A 16,451-nucleotide genomic window follows, 5' to 3' on the forward strand; every position below is an offset into this window, starting at 1 on the left:
TGGCATCTCTGCACATGTCAGAGGAGCTGAAACTAGATGATCTCTAAGATCCCTTCCAATCCAAACCATTTTGTGATTCTATGATCTATGAAATGGAAGACGAAGTGAATACTAACTAGACAGGATTTGAGTTGGGGAGTATTTTATTAGCTTGTTGATATACTTTTATACTTTTTTATACCACATAGCCTGCAAAATATCAAAGTCAAGAGACACCAACAACTAATAACCTCAAATACAGCTAATCTATTTGGCTCATACTCAGGCAGTCTCTGGGAGACATACTTAAAGAAAAGTTGTGCTTGTTACACTTCTTTCCTAAAGGAGGCCAAAGTGCAACACAAATGAATTTACCTTATTACTTCTTTTTTAATCTTTCCTATAGATCATCTCATCATTATATTTACTTACATACTGATCAGCCAGGTAGGGGAAATTGAGATTTGGGTACCAAACAAAAACACCTGTAGAAACATGAACTTCCTCTTCAAGTAGTCAGCACTGTCTTTCATAACTTTATAATAACTAGAAATAGCTACTTCTAAACAGAGAAGCAGACCATTTAACATTATTCTAAGCAAACTAAATCATGTTTTTCCATTACTCTTTTACAACGTGAAATTCTGTTCTCTGTAGGAAGGGGGAAATTGTCATTACTAGAAAATAAAGGCATGACAACTTAGAACACAAGGTATTAGTCTAATAAATTTCTGAAACATTCTTTCCTTTCAATTTAACTTGGTTACTATAATAAGTGAGCTGGGATCTGACGTTTACCTTTGTGTACTGAAACCAGCTTTGTGTAAACCTGGTATAGCATGATAGTCTTTGGACTTCAAGCAAAACAACCAAGTCCATGTTGTTTATCTCTCTCCCTTTTCTCAAAATAAAAATTCGTGGCACACTACAAACAACAAATAAAAATCTGTAAGTTTTCTGAGCTAGTCCTTAAAAGATGGAGTGCCTATAAGTTATCCAGATCATTTTAGAGCACAGCTTCATAACGGTTTAGGCCATTTCATTGACATGAGTGATTGAACATGAGATGTCATTCACTGTTACACTGCTGATTATTTGATATCAGATCAACCCAGGTGATATGAACACAGGATCAGGCCTGAACTCAGGAATATAAGTTGCATGGCTTCACACATATCCCATTTAACTAAGTTGAAGGCAACAGGTGCCATCCTACATCAGTAAGTAATAGTGCCAGGATACTACACACAGATTAGAAATTGGGTTGAGGCAGTGTAGTCTCCAACATCAGGGCAACCCTGGTGGATCTGTTCCATGGCATCAAATGTTGAAACACTTAGATGGTAGAGCCTGCATTAACAAACAAAAATAATGAGGACTACCTATTTCCATTCTCCTGGAAAGAGCATGATTCTCTTTTCTATAACCTAGACAAGGAAACAAAATGCCTTACTTCATTGCAACACCCATGAAGGGCCATAGCCTTTGGGGGACCAAAATGATGTGGACAACTCTTCCCACTATGGCACAAAAATTTAAGTACCTACAGAGATCAAACCTGGATTTCTGAACATCTTTGGACCCCTGACTCAGGGCAGGGGCATAAATAGCAGCCAAAAACCTCATTGAAACCATTTCAGGTATGGTGCTGATGCAGAGGAAAGGACTAGATGTGCTGGGTTACCCAGCTTCCCAGAAATTCTGCTTGCAGAAGTTCCCAGTGATTACTTGGCCTGGTTTTATTCAGCTCCTAGGATCAAAAGACAACACAATCCAAGTGGATCTGGGCTGCAGACATTTTAAAGGAGACAAATGGCAAAAATTATCTTTCAGCACACACAGAAATATCATCTTCTGTTTATGATCACTTGAAGAGACAACATGCAAACCACCACCTGTCACAGCAGTACCTCCTTGATGCCCTAATAACAAGCAACCCAGAGTGCCAAACCACACATACAGAAAACCGTACGTCAGTTGCTCAATGAGGTAGCCACCCTCAAATGTAAATTCCCAATCATTACAGCTGACCAGGCTGAAGACTACAATTTGACAGAAAGTTGTAATAGGTCGCAGCTTACAGACTTCTCATGTGCTTTTGAAAATCTCCCTGAAGATGTCAGGACATATTAAAATGGCAAAGCAATAATTTTGCCTGTTATAGCAAGGTAACTTCTTTTACACTTTTATCTATTAAAGTAAATTTTTTAATTTCTCCTCTAATAGCAGAGACGTAAAGCAGTTTTGTCTGTTACTTGAACTAGAGCAGCACAGTTTATTCACAGTATTTTTCACTACTGATGAGAAAAAGCAGAGCTAGCCATAAGCCTTGCTCAAAGTCCCTTTCATAACTCCAACATGAAGCTGAATTTCTGGCAATTTGTGTTAACAACAATTTGATGACAACTCAATGTGTGATATTCCATTATATAACAGGAAAAAAAATAAGGCAAGTTGTCTGTTGTTTCCTTGTCAGTATATGCAAAAACACAAGGTCTGTGTGAATGTTGCATGTGCAGACAGAATCCTGTTTCAAAATCTCAGATTAGACATTTTTGGTTAATACTCCCACCATTCACCCATCTGTCCTACTGCCTCTATTGATTATTGATACTGCTTCTATTCAATCATCAATATAAACATTAGAATTTTAGAAAAGAATGGCTTTTTGAAGAACCTCTAATTCCTTCATATATTTACTCTAAAGAAGGCCATGTCCTATTTTACTTAATCTTTTCCCCTGACACTTTTGTTCCATGTTTTTCTTTATAGGAGACTGAAAGATAGAGAATCTGTACAGTTTTTTGAGCAGCCAGGCTGTTTCCAAGCCAATATCAGCAGTGAATTTAGAACTCAAAGAAAACTCTGAGGAGACTGACATTTGTGACAGGAAGGTTTTGTTTGGTTTTCTTGTTTAAATCTGCTAAACTATTCTTGACAAGTTTGTCATCAGGCTTACAAAGGAAGAGTGGAATTTAAAGCATGATCTGCTTTGAAGGATCTCTAGTACCCAGTCACATTATGCTGAACACTTCACCTACACTCAGCTCCTTTCCATGAGGTTACTCCAACTTTGCTACACACTAACAGAGCTAATGAGTGTTCCCTGAACATTTAAACTGATAATTTGTAGCCTATATTATTAAAAACATATTTTTTACTTCACGACTCATTTTCCTAACTTAATTCTCTGGAGTTTAAATGTGTGTTGACGTAGGGAATAAAATGCAAGCCAAACAACATTTTACCCAGTCAAAGACTTTGCAACACAGCCGAAATTTACCCTTTGTTCAAAAAAAAGAAAGGTTTTTGAAGTAAAGGCCCTCTGGTAGACATCAGGAGGACAATTACAGTTCTACAAGTGGGGAATGCATTGATAATCACTTAATTGTAACAAATGTTTTGTTGACACTCCACATGCAGCATAGCTTTGTGAGAAGAGTATGAGTTGGATGGGACTGAAGGTTGTGTCAGCAACAGGAATCAGAATCATGGAATCGATTGGGTTGGAAAAGACCTCCAAGATCATCAAGTCCAACCCTTGGTCTAACTCCAGTTCCTTTACCAGATCATAGCACTCAGTGCCACGTCCAATCTCAGTTTAAAAATCTCTAGGGATGGTGAATCCACCACCTCTCTGGGCAGCCCATTCCAATGCCTGATTACTCTCTCTGGAAAGAATTTTTTTCTGATCTCCAACTTAAATTTCCCCTGGCGGAGCTTGAGTCCGTGCCCCCTTGTCCTATTGCTGAGTGCCTGGGAGAAGAGACCAACACCCACCTGGCCAGAACTTCCCTTCAGGTAGTTCTAGACAGTGATGAGGTCACCTCTGAGCCTCCTCTTCTCCAGACTAAACAACCCCAGCTCCCTCAGCCTCTCCCCATAGGACTTGTGCTCCAGTCCCTTCACCAGCCTTGTAGCTCTTCTCTGGACCCGCTCCAGCACCTCAATATCTTTCCTGAACTGAGGGGCCCAGAACTGAACACAACACTCAAGGTGTGGCCTCACCAATGCAGAGTACAGGGGAAGGATCACTTCCCTGGTCCTGCTGGCCACGCTATTTTTGATACAAGACAGGATCCCATTGGCCTTCTTGGCCACCTGGGCACACTGTTGGCTCATGTTGAGCTTCCTGTCAATTAGTACTCCAAGGTCCCTTTCTGCCTGGCTGCTCTCCAGCCACTCTGTGCCCAGCCTGTAGCGCTGCAGGGGGTTGTTGTGGCCAAAGTGCAGGACCTGGCACTTGGCCTTATTGAACTTCATCCCATTGGAATCAGCCCATCTCTCAAGTCTATCCAGATCCCTCTGCAGAGCTCTCCTGCCTTCCAGCAGATTGACACTCCCTCCCAACTTGGTCTCATCAAGAAATTTGCTGATGATGGTCTCAATCCCCTCATCTAAGTCATCAATAAAGATGTTAAACAGGACTGGACCCAACACAGACCCCTGGGGAACACCACTAGTGACCGGCTGCCAGCTGGATGCAGCTCCGTTCACCAGCACTCTCTGGGTCCGACCCTCCAGCCAGCTCCTAACCCAGCAGAGAGTACACTTGTCCAAGCCTTGGGCTACCAGCTTTTCCAGGAGTATTTTATGGGAAATAGTGTCAAAAGCCTTGCTGAAGTCCAGATAGACCACATCCACAGCCTTCCCCTCATCCACCAGGTGGGTCACCTGATTGTAAAAAGAGATCAGGTTGGTCAGACAGGACCTGCCCCTCCTAAACCCATGTTGGCTGGGTCTAATCCCTTATCCACCCTGAAGGTGCTGTGTGATTGCACTCAGGATGAACTGCTCCATAACCCTGCCAGGCACAGAGGTCAGGCTGACAGGCCTGTAGTTGCCAGGGTCCTGCTTGCAGCCCTTTTTGTGGATTGGGGTGACATTCGCCAACCTCCAATCATCTGGGACCTCCCCAGAGAGCCAGGACTGTTGGAAGGTGATGGAGAGCAGCTCGGCAAGCTCTTCTGCCAGCTCCCTCATCACCCTGGGATGGATCCCATCTGGTCCCATAGACTTGTGAGGATCCAGTTGGAAGGCACAACACTGTCACAAAGCCATCAAAGGCACATATTTAAAATCCAAGATATTGCAGCAAACTGATGGACAAACTTTGTTGTTCCAGAGCAAGGAAGACAGCTAGACAGGTAGATATGACTGTGTGTGCACTGAAGACAGAGCATCAACGGATATTTCATCTAGCTGAGTGCCCTCTGGCCTCAGTTCATTCCCACAACCTGCAGCAATGGAGCTAGCAGTGAATTAGTTTTCCTAAGCATAGGTCCTGATGAATCCCAGCAGCCAAGCAAAACCATAAACATGCACAGCACATTCCCATGCCAATGATTCTTTCTTTGTCACATTCTTGCACAGTGTAAGGAAGGTGTGTAAGGGCAGTGTCTGCCCCTAGTTATCAGGACTTTGAAACTCCCTGAGCATGCTGGCATCCTGCTAGTTATCCCCCATCCTGCTTTTCAACCTCTAGTCAGCACTGTTTCCATGCTAAATATCAACTCCAACAGAAGAGCTTCTGTAGCACATCCAGAGAAACATATGCACATGCCTTTGGCAGACTAAAGATGAGAAGCAGGCAGGTCTATTTTGTTTGGCTGCTTTTAAAGCACACCTTTCAATGTTCACTCCTACTTCTGAGAGAAGCATGATTCTGTGGTAGCTAAACCTTTCACAGAAGTCCACAATGACCACTCATGTAACTAAAGATACATTGTCAGAGTTTAAAGTTACTTTCTTTTCTGCCAGTTGCTACCGCAAGAGTCATACCCTCCTTTACTAAACCAAGAGATTCTCTAAGATGGAAATTTCACTCTGTTTCAGACTGGTATAGTTCACATAGCTTATTAATGAATAATTGGGAGACCTCAGAATAGAGAGAGATTCTGTCACAGTATCCCACAGTTCGATGAAAAATCTAAAGACAGGTTCCTACAGCAACCAGTAGCAATTTAAACACTCTTCATGAAAAAAAAGGTAGCATATGACATATATTTTGTATTTAAAGGAACCAGCAAATTGTGTCCAGGAACCAGGAGAGGGAAGAAAGGAGAAACAACATTTACTGTAAAACACATCTACTGAAGTGAGTTTATTTTGAGATATATTAGTTGAAACATGTTTGGGCGAAAGAATTGTAATGAGTCAATTGAAAAAATGCAGTAGGAACAGAAAACACTGCGTCTTTTTCATTTGTTAGGAATCTAGTTTATTTCACAGATTTTAAGACATGTTGAAGATTCCATAGGTTTAGTACGGCATTGCTAATGGTTCATACTGAAATTCCAGGCAATAGCAAAAAAAAGAGATTTAATGATAGTACCACACAAGATATGGACATTGGGCCCTTTGAGCAGATTTACTGACAGAGCATAAGTTATGCTATTACTCAAATCTCTTTTAAGAAGTTAATCTAATTCTACCCTTGGCTGGATTTTTCAAAAAATTTGTCATTTGCTGTGGCTCTATGATGCCATCGATCATTTCTAAAAGTATTTTTCCTGTTTTCATATCCCATACATCTCCCTGATGAATAATATTTTCAATAGTTTTAGTAAGATGTTTGATGCTAGCTGGACTGTGAGATAGAGCTCTTCAAAGCACAATGTGACACAGTGGACAAAGCGATTGGCTGGCATCACCTCCAATTTCATGCTGTCTCAGCATTTTCTTTTTTGTGCTTCAGTTTGTCAGTGTCAAAGGGAATAGAATGCCAAACTACTTTTTAAAGATCTTTGAGATTAACACCGAAACAGCAGTGCTTGATAGCTTGATCGTAATGCCATTTTACACTGTAGAAGGAAGGTATCTTTTAAAGATATCTTTAAAGCTAAGTAATAAGAAAGCTACTTTAATACCTTGCAGCTACAAAGGATTAAAAGTTATTCTAAATAATCATTTATTTTCTGCAGGTAGATAGTCTGAGTCTGGGAAGTTGATGGGAGTCCAAAGCCATGTCAAGTGGCATTAGCATATAGGAAGTTTTCTAAATTCCAGGATATTCACTGTAACAACATTGTCGCCAAAATAGAGCTTGATACAGTATCTCAAATAAATTGTTGCTTTGTCAGTTCTCCAATAAATAATTCTCACTACAGCTACTGAGTTTCATGTTTTTATGCCAAAGGCCAATAAAGCAAGCAAAACTCTGCAGAAATACTAAGTCAAAAAATGTTTGTGGAACAACATATTCAATTAACCACCTTTGTTTTAACATGCAAGACAGGAGTACGTTGCAAAATCTGTGACAAGCCAGGCTGACATTTGAGAACCAGTATAAAAGAAAAGAAACAAATAAACTGTTGAAAATCTTTGAATACAATGATGTTACTCATGGGTCTCCCCATGATCGATGTCACAAGCATCAGCCAGATCTGAGCTCACAGAAACTTCTTTCATTAGGCTCCTGGCAATGCTGGTAAGATTTAGCCCAAAGAAGGCGTTTCCACCCAGTGGAACTTCTCCTCACACCTGGGTGATGGGGAAAGCACCAGCCCAGCTTGGATTCTGCAGCTCAGCTTTCCACAGAATTTAATTCCCATCTTATGTGAATATCAGGTAAGCATAGCACACAGATCATCATTATTTGGTTTACTACATACACATAAAAAAGAAGCAACCCAAGACAAACAAGTTTTCAATACAGAAAAACATGGATGTGTGTGACAACAGAAAGGAGAATATGGTAGACCCTCTCTTTAGTTCTTCAAAGGAAATACTTAATTTTGGTTAAAAACTGATATGTAAGACAGAAGATATAAATCCTCTGCTAAGTTTACAATTAGTGCCTTTCTGTTTTCTGAAGCTGAACAAAATTTATTAAATTTTTCAAAAGCTTTTAATGATTTTGGCTACCTGTGTTAAGCTGCTCTAACAACATTTGATTTCCAGGTAATGACAGCCAGCAATAAAATATCCTAATCAGACATTCAAGAATCAAGGCATTTCAAAATTAACTTGGAAGAAACCTTGCCCTTTGTTTTGGCCTCTTCTCTTTAACAGAAAGAGTGTCCACTTGCCAAATTAAGGAGAAATATGAAGGAGCAAACAGAACTTTGATCCATTGCAAGAGCCAGACTATTGTTTTACATCCCAAGACTGTGTGACAGTATAAAACATGAATATAACAAGACTACTTGAAAACTTCATATTATGCTTGCACACTCATTCTGATGAGGTCAAGATCTTTCGTTAACTGGTCCATTTTACTCCAGAAAATGAGTTTTGATGAAACCACTACAACTTCTCCAATCTGCCAACAATGAAAAGTCAAAATAAGTAGGCCTGAAATGTTTCTCTAGTACAATTACTTTCTACTGCACTGACTTACACAGCATTCAGTTTGAATCATACTGAAACATCAGGCACACTGGGATGTGGAATGAAAACGTTCCACATTTATGCACTAAAAGTTCATACAGGATTCACAGATATCTAGTAACTGCCTAGGGTACTGGACATACAGAAAGCTGGTGTATTATGGCCAGAGATTATTGCTAAGAACAGTTAACAGCCAAAAAATGAGTGAATCTGTCAAATGCAAGGACAGACTACAACTGCATAGAAGAGAAGTTTCATCATCAGTTTTGACAGGGCCAAAAACTCAGCATTCTGTTTCTTACATGCTTTCACTTTCTTAGAAATCACTAGAATAGTCTCATTTCTTGATTTTAAAGCAATCCCAACCACTCATTCCAATTGTATTTTTAAGTCTTTTTATATTTATAAAGAGTCTGTTCTCCAATAAAATCTATTCTTAAAATCTAAATTCTGTAGCATTTCATAGGCAAACTGTATCACAATCTGCTCCAATACTCACTGAAGACTTTCCATCAGGCCCTTCATCATGTAACTACTGGAAACAAGTGCTGCCAAATTACACCCTTTCATCTTTGTTTCTGTAAAGTAGCCAGAACCTTCCATTTTATGGAACAGAGCTAAAGGACTTCCCTGTTCTGTGGAGCCTCACTCTACTAACCTGACTACAGATCCTTGGAGGACTTCTTTCCAATGGAAGGTATGAAAATCAGTGTAATATATATGCTTACACATCATAAAAGTTAGGGGGTTTTTCATTTTAAAACACAAGATTAAAAAAAATTATGCCATGGACAATAAAATGGAACTTACAAGTCCCTAAACAATAAAGAGTTTACATTATGGAGCTGTTTCTGGTCCACTTTCCTCATAAAAAAATGAAAAAAAAATCATCCAAAAGTGCAAAGTCAGCATCGTCAACTTCTCTGTACTCCTTCTGTATGCAGAAGTTGCATATATTAGAGTTATTTCCCAGCTGACAGAAAGACACCCTAAAAGACTGTCAGCTAATTAGCCTACTAGTCCTGAATCAGGTTTCTAATTTTCCCTGTCCCATTTCAAGTGTAAATTAAGACAAAACCTTCAGGCTCACTGTGCCTCAGTCTCTGCAGTCTGAATGATACTTCCAATGAGCTTTGGCACTTTTGAAATGATCTTGGAGATCTTCTGGATGAAAAGTGTTTTACATGTAATACAATGCAATATAATATAATATAATAAATGATATTTCATCAAATGTAAAAGGACTCCATATTTGACTGCCAGATTGCTCTTACTTATAAGCAGCTTTTTTTTTTCCTTCAGCAAACTAACCATCTCCTTGAAAGGATATGGTCAGATTTAATTTCTGATCCCCAGATTTCTAGGGGCATTTACTAACTGTTGAAAAAAATTCTTCTTCATTACATCGCACAACTACCATAGCATCAAAAGACTTTACCTAAAAGAGCAATACCTTGTATCAAGCTGCCTTAGCACAAAACCAGCAGAACTATTTCTATATAAGTGCTAACAGTCCATTCAAGGAGGAAGAAAACCTGATTTCAGTAGATAATTATGCCTTAGTTTATTACACCCTGATGTTCTGCTCTTCTTGAGTTTCCCATACACAACATACAATGACAGTTTTTCTTTCCTCTCTGCTTTTAAGACAATACAGATGGACTGCTGTCTTTTACACTGGCTTTCAACAACTGATAACTTCCCATATTGTTTTAAAGGCATCTTTGGAAAAATGTGTTGTTGCTGAAATGAATTAACTTTTTACAGCAAAAATTCCCAACAGGCAATAGAACACTTTCAAATTCGAGGGCTGTGAAAGGGGTTATAATTGTGGCTTCATCTCTCTGTATTATAATGAATCTGGGACAATGAAATCTTGCCTGTGGCAGGAGGTACAGGACTGCCCCATGGCTGAAGGAGGATGCATCACTGCTGCCCCAGCTTTATGTGCATTCAAAACAGAGCATGACTGGGCATGAAAAAACAGCACAAGTAATTGTCTCAGGTTGAGCTGGCAAAATGCCAACTGCCCAATACAGAATCAGTCTCCCTCCCCTCCCACTGAGAAATGGAAGAAAGGAAAAAAAACCTGGAAACGCAGAACAGTTTTAAACCCAAACTAATTAGATGTATTTATACAGAAAAGATAAAAAGAAACTACAATATAACACACTTACACAAGTTAGATACAACAATTTTCTACCTTTCACCAAAACCAGATTTCATTACTCTACATTCATAAAGCATCCCAAAAGACACTCAGTGAAGAACAGAAAGAATAACAACAAAATGTTTCTTCTTCCCTGAACTCAAATAAAATGCAAAGTAGCGGCGGCTGCAGCAAGACCCAGCACAGCAGGACAGCAGCAGCACGTTCTGCTCTACTGCAGCCATCATGACAACTGAGAAAACACTTCCTGCTCCTGTATCTGTATCTCAGTTTTGTGTCATCTGGTATGAAATATTTCTTTGGTTGCTTAAGTCAGGTGATACTTGTCTCTCAATTTATGTAGATTCTCTGAGCCTGCTCATTTGAAGCCTAGCTAAAACTACCACAGTAATTCACAGCAGTAATAGTCAATATAAAATGGCAAAGGGCTCACTCAGCCAGAGAGAATTAAGCTATTATCTCATATTCCTGGTCTGCAGCTATCGTAGATGAAGAGTGTCACAAAAAGCTGATTCAGCAGAGTTAACATTCATCTGTTTCCTGGCACTGGTGTGAAAGAGCTCAACAAGTAGGTTTCAGAAGAGCTCTATGCTTGTTGGTTACTGTTGGCCAGTCCTGCTCCTCTAGTGCCATTCTTTCTGCTTAACTCTTACCCATGATGTCATAAGCATTCCCAGCAGGTAGTAAGACACCTGAGCATCAAGGAAAGGCAACCCAGCTCTTGTGTTCAAGCACCCCCAAAATGGCCATCAGCCATAGATTGCAAAAATTTGAATGCTGGTCACCAAAGGATACACATGAAAATTTTAAGTGAATGGAAGGTCTGTCGAGTTGTAGGCAGTACTCTACTCATTAAATGACCCTATTTCTGAGATCTCTCAGTTACTGCATCTGATGGGAAGGAAAAAAAAACATTTATGCAGCTTTACTAGTACAGTTCTGTTTCTGCTGCCTTAGAGATGTTAATGTCATACATAAATCTCCATGTTTTACTAATGGCATCATATATCTTCCCAGGCATTTCTAATTCACCCCTTGTTGCTCTATTAAGGTACTTTATCACAGAGCGTTACACTGTGTCAGGTATTAATGCAGTACAGACACTGTGCCTTGTCTTGCCTAGGAAAGCACATGTTCTTATCTAAACTACAAAGACTAATAACTTGATATATTGTCCCTGCAAAAATACTTGAATGCTGTATATTCATATAATTAGTGCTTATTTTTTTCGCTTTGCTCCCAGTGATTGAACACAGATAAAGCCTCCACAGGAGTTAACCCAAAAACAAGCTGTATTCGCAATATGGAGGTACTGAAGAAGGCTATATTCTAAAAAGGTAACTCGTGTGTCATCTGGCTGGGACCCCATGCCACATCAAGCAGGACTTGCAAGGGTGGTACAGTCGTTTTGGCCCCCAGCAAACCCATGCCTGCAGAAATATTCTCTAGGAAACTGCACTTCTTTCCCCCTGGAAGCTTCTTCTTTGCAAGTAAAGAATATTATACATAGCCCTCACTGCTTAATTCATTTGGTAGGCTATATGCTTTGAAAATTGGATACCTGACAGTTAAAATTGTTTTCAGCTGGTAACTGGCCTAAGGATGCCCCTTTGCTTATTACTTCTTTGATACAAATAAGCATCCGGCTGTTTAATCAGTCACAAGGCTGAAGCAGAAAGAGAATGCTCAAAAGCCTTACAACCCCACATATTTAATGTAGCCTAAAAGTAATTTCTGGGCAGAAAGGGTAATTTCATTAACTCTTCTCTACAAAAATGTATAGCAATATGTATAGCAAGATCTAATGCATTCCTTTGAAACTTGTCATATGTTACTGAATATCTTTGACAGCTTAAGAAGTTATGTGTCTGCTTCTGATTAGATAATTGAAATAAATCTACACCAAATAAATTCAGATCTCTTAAAATAAACTGCAGAGGTACATTAACTTTGCAATATTCATGTAGTACTTCAAACAAAAGGCATTTCTGCAAATATTTGCTCTCATGAAAGAATTTATTTCTCTATTTTTTCAATGCACGTGGACTGCGGTTAGTTGAGAGAAACACATGAGACTATGAAGCGTGGAAAGAACAAGCTTTGATTGTGACCTCGAGGACAGCACTGGAAAAGCACCCTGAACCTGCATACATATAAGAGACATGTAGTTGAGGTTTTAAAATTCCGCGGTTTTACCGGTACTGGGTTTTTAGTTACAAAGTTTCTGTATCCCCTCTCCCTGTCCATTATCATTTTCCTGCTGGGTTGCCAGCCCCCGCCCTGTATTGTACCCACCCATCCCCTATTTTCCCCTCTCGCACTGCCACCGGTGACTCGTCGTACTCCTTAAGTGCCGGCATTGTCTTCGCTGCGGGCATGTGCTGCCCGGGGAGGGGGAAAGGTGCCTCCCCCTCATCCCCTGCACTGCCAGAGTGGCGGCAGCAACCAGAACTTGCAGGGACCCACCCCGGCAGCCCCAGGACAAACCGGAGCAGCCCCCGCCAGACCGAGAAGGGGCAGCTCCGTGTCCGAATGCCTCTGCCTCGTGGAGCTGAGGCGGCAAAGCTATGGCTGCTGCCACCTTCTGCCCCTGTCCTAAATCCTATTGGCGACCAATCCCGTCTGTCCCCAAACCATGGATATCTACTGGGTGTTAGTACCTCTGTTTTCTTATTGACTAGCTAAGCACCTAAGTCACTTCCCTGTCCGGAGTTCTTACCCAATCCAGTCCCAGCTCTAGCACCTACCTCCCCCCCTCCCCTCCCCGGGACCTCATAAAAGCCTCGTGTATTTCACAGTAAAGGTCTTTCACCTCTCATCCACCAAACTGCAAACATTTCTTTCTCAGCGCTCCCTCGGCTCTGGAGGCGGACGGGAACCATTTTTCCTTCCCCCCAACACTGCATAGCTAGTGTCCAAATTTTAATACAGATTTAATTCCAGTCAGGATCAGCTATAGTTCCTATGTGAACTACAAACCACCACAGGAGAGGGAAAACATATCCTTTAAACTTACTGTCTTCATTTCACCCCTAATAATTAAACATTCATTAAAATAGGAGATAGCACTGTGTCAGTCACTCCAAGCCCAACAAGTATTTGCCTGCTACTTCAACTTGAGACAACACTGACAAAGCTGACTGACAATCTACAGGAGGAGAGCATTGTCTCACACGGTCAATCTCTGTTCACTATATCCAACAAGCCACCAACTAATCCATATTTGCAATACTGTTTTGGCCAGACTACAAAGCTTGGAAAGGTGCACATATATTTGTCATATACATGGGCCCTGACATACTACATAAACTGGAAGATGGCAATAAAATTGCATGTATTACTTGGCAAAACATGAAGAGAACAGGAAGAATTTGACAGAATACAACTGAGTAAAAAGCCATGCAGATTCCTAAGATTCAAAAAGAGTGCACACACATCAAAGGTTTCCGTGAAGTGCTGAGAGTGACCATGCAAACCTGGAGTCATGCTGATCAGATGGATCCTATCACACTGTTATCACTCATGTAGTCTTATCAATCATAGGACAATGGCCTACTGAAACCACACAGATGACACACAGTCAACTTTAAATGAATCATCTTGATTAAAATCCTCATGAACAGAGTTTACAGCAAGATGACAAAACAGAAACCTCAATGCACTGTAAATGCAAGAGTGACAGGTCTTGCAATGATGCAATTAATGCAGCCAGAAACACCTTTAGGAACATACTCTTCGACTAACAGTCAGGAAGAAAATATTCCCCTTGTCCTTATTCCCAGGACAATGACACTGTCAGGTCCAAAAGCAGGCAAAGCAAACACGGCAAGTTTAGGCAGAGGGATGGCACAGAACAAAGGCTCTGTTCCAACCACTCACAGCCACCTATCTACACTATTTGGGACTAGGCCCAGTCCAAAGGATGGCTGGTGTTGACACTCAGACTTGTAGAATAGCCCAGATCACTAGCTGCACCTGAAGGTGTGTGAAGTCGTAGAATTGATGAATTGCTTGGCATTTACAGGGAGACATCTAGAAAAGGCGATGAAAGATGCAACAGAGAATCCTATACGAGCACTTACTTGAAAATATAAATTCAAGTCACAAAAGAACAATTTAAAAATGTGCCATGGTGTCCTATCAAGAAGTCAAGCCTCATCAAATTCATGGGCAGAGAAAATGGCAGAAAAAGTACTGGATATAAAAAGAAAATGACAAATTCTACATCAAACTTGGGTCTGTGTCTCAAGCTAACCCAAACCCATTCAGAGGAAAACAGTTCTAAAAGCTCATGTGATGGCAGATCCACCTACTGTTACTTTGCACAAATTTCACACTTAGTCAGTTAATCGTGATCAGAGTGGAAGACTGGTACTCTGTCATGATATGTTCCACCCAGGACATCAACTCAGTGGAACACTGACCTGGGACCAGATTCATATAAGCAGATTAAACATTTTGCCCTGTACATATTTTAATGCTTTTCAAGGAAAGAAAGAAAAGCAGCAAGCTCCTCAAATTTCATGAAAAGTGCTATGAATAATTTTTTCCTGAGCTTAGACAAACACTGGAACTACAACCAGACCAGTCACAGAAGACATCAAGTCTTAATGCTTCCTACATAAACCAACCATTCAATAACAGATAACACTGAACACAAGGATCAGCTCTGTTATGTTAAGGACATATAAGGACAACACTGATGGTATCCAGCTTCTCTCTTTGAAAACATACCTGTTCCAACTGCTTGTGCACAGCAAGCTACCATGAAGTGGAGATGATACCACAATGCAAGCCCACGGTGCCATGCTCAAGTTATAACCAGATAAAATAAGCCAAAGGAAATTCTGACTTTCAAAGGACAGCTTGGTGCACTGGGCAAGGGCTATCCCAGTCTTAACAAAATGCAAGAGCCCCCACTCCTGCCAAAGCCTGCAAGCTGTCCATCGACTGGAGTTTACAGGAAAGTACAAGACATGAACCTGCATTACCAAAAGACTGATGAGCAGGAAGATACTGTGTATAATCATCAAAAATTTTTGAAAAGCAGGGAATGTATATAAAAATACACATGTAACATATAAGTACCTTGCACTACTTTTTCTTCCCAGGTCTGAAAAGTGTAATTACTTGCTTTTGGTCCATTAAAATAAACTGGGTGGGATTTTCCACTCAGTCGATTTTTACCATCAGATATGTGAAATGTCCATGCTAAACAGGAAAAATTTGTTTTCCACCAGATGAAGCAGTGCCAAAATTAACAAAATTGCTTTTAATTACTGCAGTTAAAAAAACTGAAGTTAACAATAGACTACTAGTCTACCACATATTAAACAACATCACACCCAAATGGAAATACAACAAATGTCAAAATCTATGTTAAACAATTTGTCACCTCCAGTAGTACCCAGAGTTGATATTTTTGATCTCAGTTCCATGACTATCATTCCAATCACCTGCTCATCTTATATTCACTTCTTCATACCTTCTTTTTCACAGTATTATTTCAGACTGGTTCTTGAAAAACTGAACTCATCTTTGTTTTTGCCTGTCTTCTCTATCACTTCTGAAATCTCCCTCCGCTCTCTCATCTCAAATTTTCAAATCCAATGCTATCTTAATTTCTTTCCCTCACATTTCCACCCAAATTTAACAGTCTCTTGCTATAGTCCACTGCCATTTCTCACAATTCTTTTCTCTTACTCCTCCTTAGGAGTATGAATGCAAACTTGAAAAAAATTTACGAAAAAACCAAACAAAAAAACCCCAAACCTACAGGCTTTGCTGATTCTTTGTAATATCTACTTTTCTTTGTGACCTTCCCAATTACTTGGGATCATAAATGCCACATAAATGCCTTTCTTATCACTCACGGTGGTTTTCTGACCATATCACACATGAAAAAAACACACCAAATGTGTCCACCTTGATTTCCACAGAAAAGTTATTACATAAATAATGTAAAAGGAGT

The 16,451-nt window shown here is 40.1% G+C and overlaps 1 protein-coding gene across 4 annotated transcripts in view; it reads right to left on the reverse strand.

Annotated features, from left to right (window-relative positions):
* CALD1 (caldesmon 1) overlaps positions 1-16,451 on the reverse strand; it is a 211,703-nt gene that overhangs the window by 169,524 nt on the left and 25,728 nt on the right. The window lies entirely within an intron of this gene.

This window comes from Pithys albifrons, chromosome 3 (genome assembly GCF_047495875.1).
Source record: "Pithys albifrons albifrons isolate INPA30051 chromosome 3, PitAlb_v1, whole genome shotgun sequence".
Lineage (NCBI taxonomy): Eukaryota > Metazoa > Chordata > Aves > Passeriformes > Thamnophilidae > Pithys > Pithys albifrons.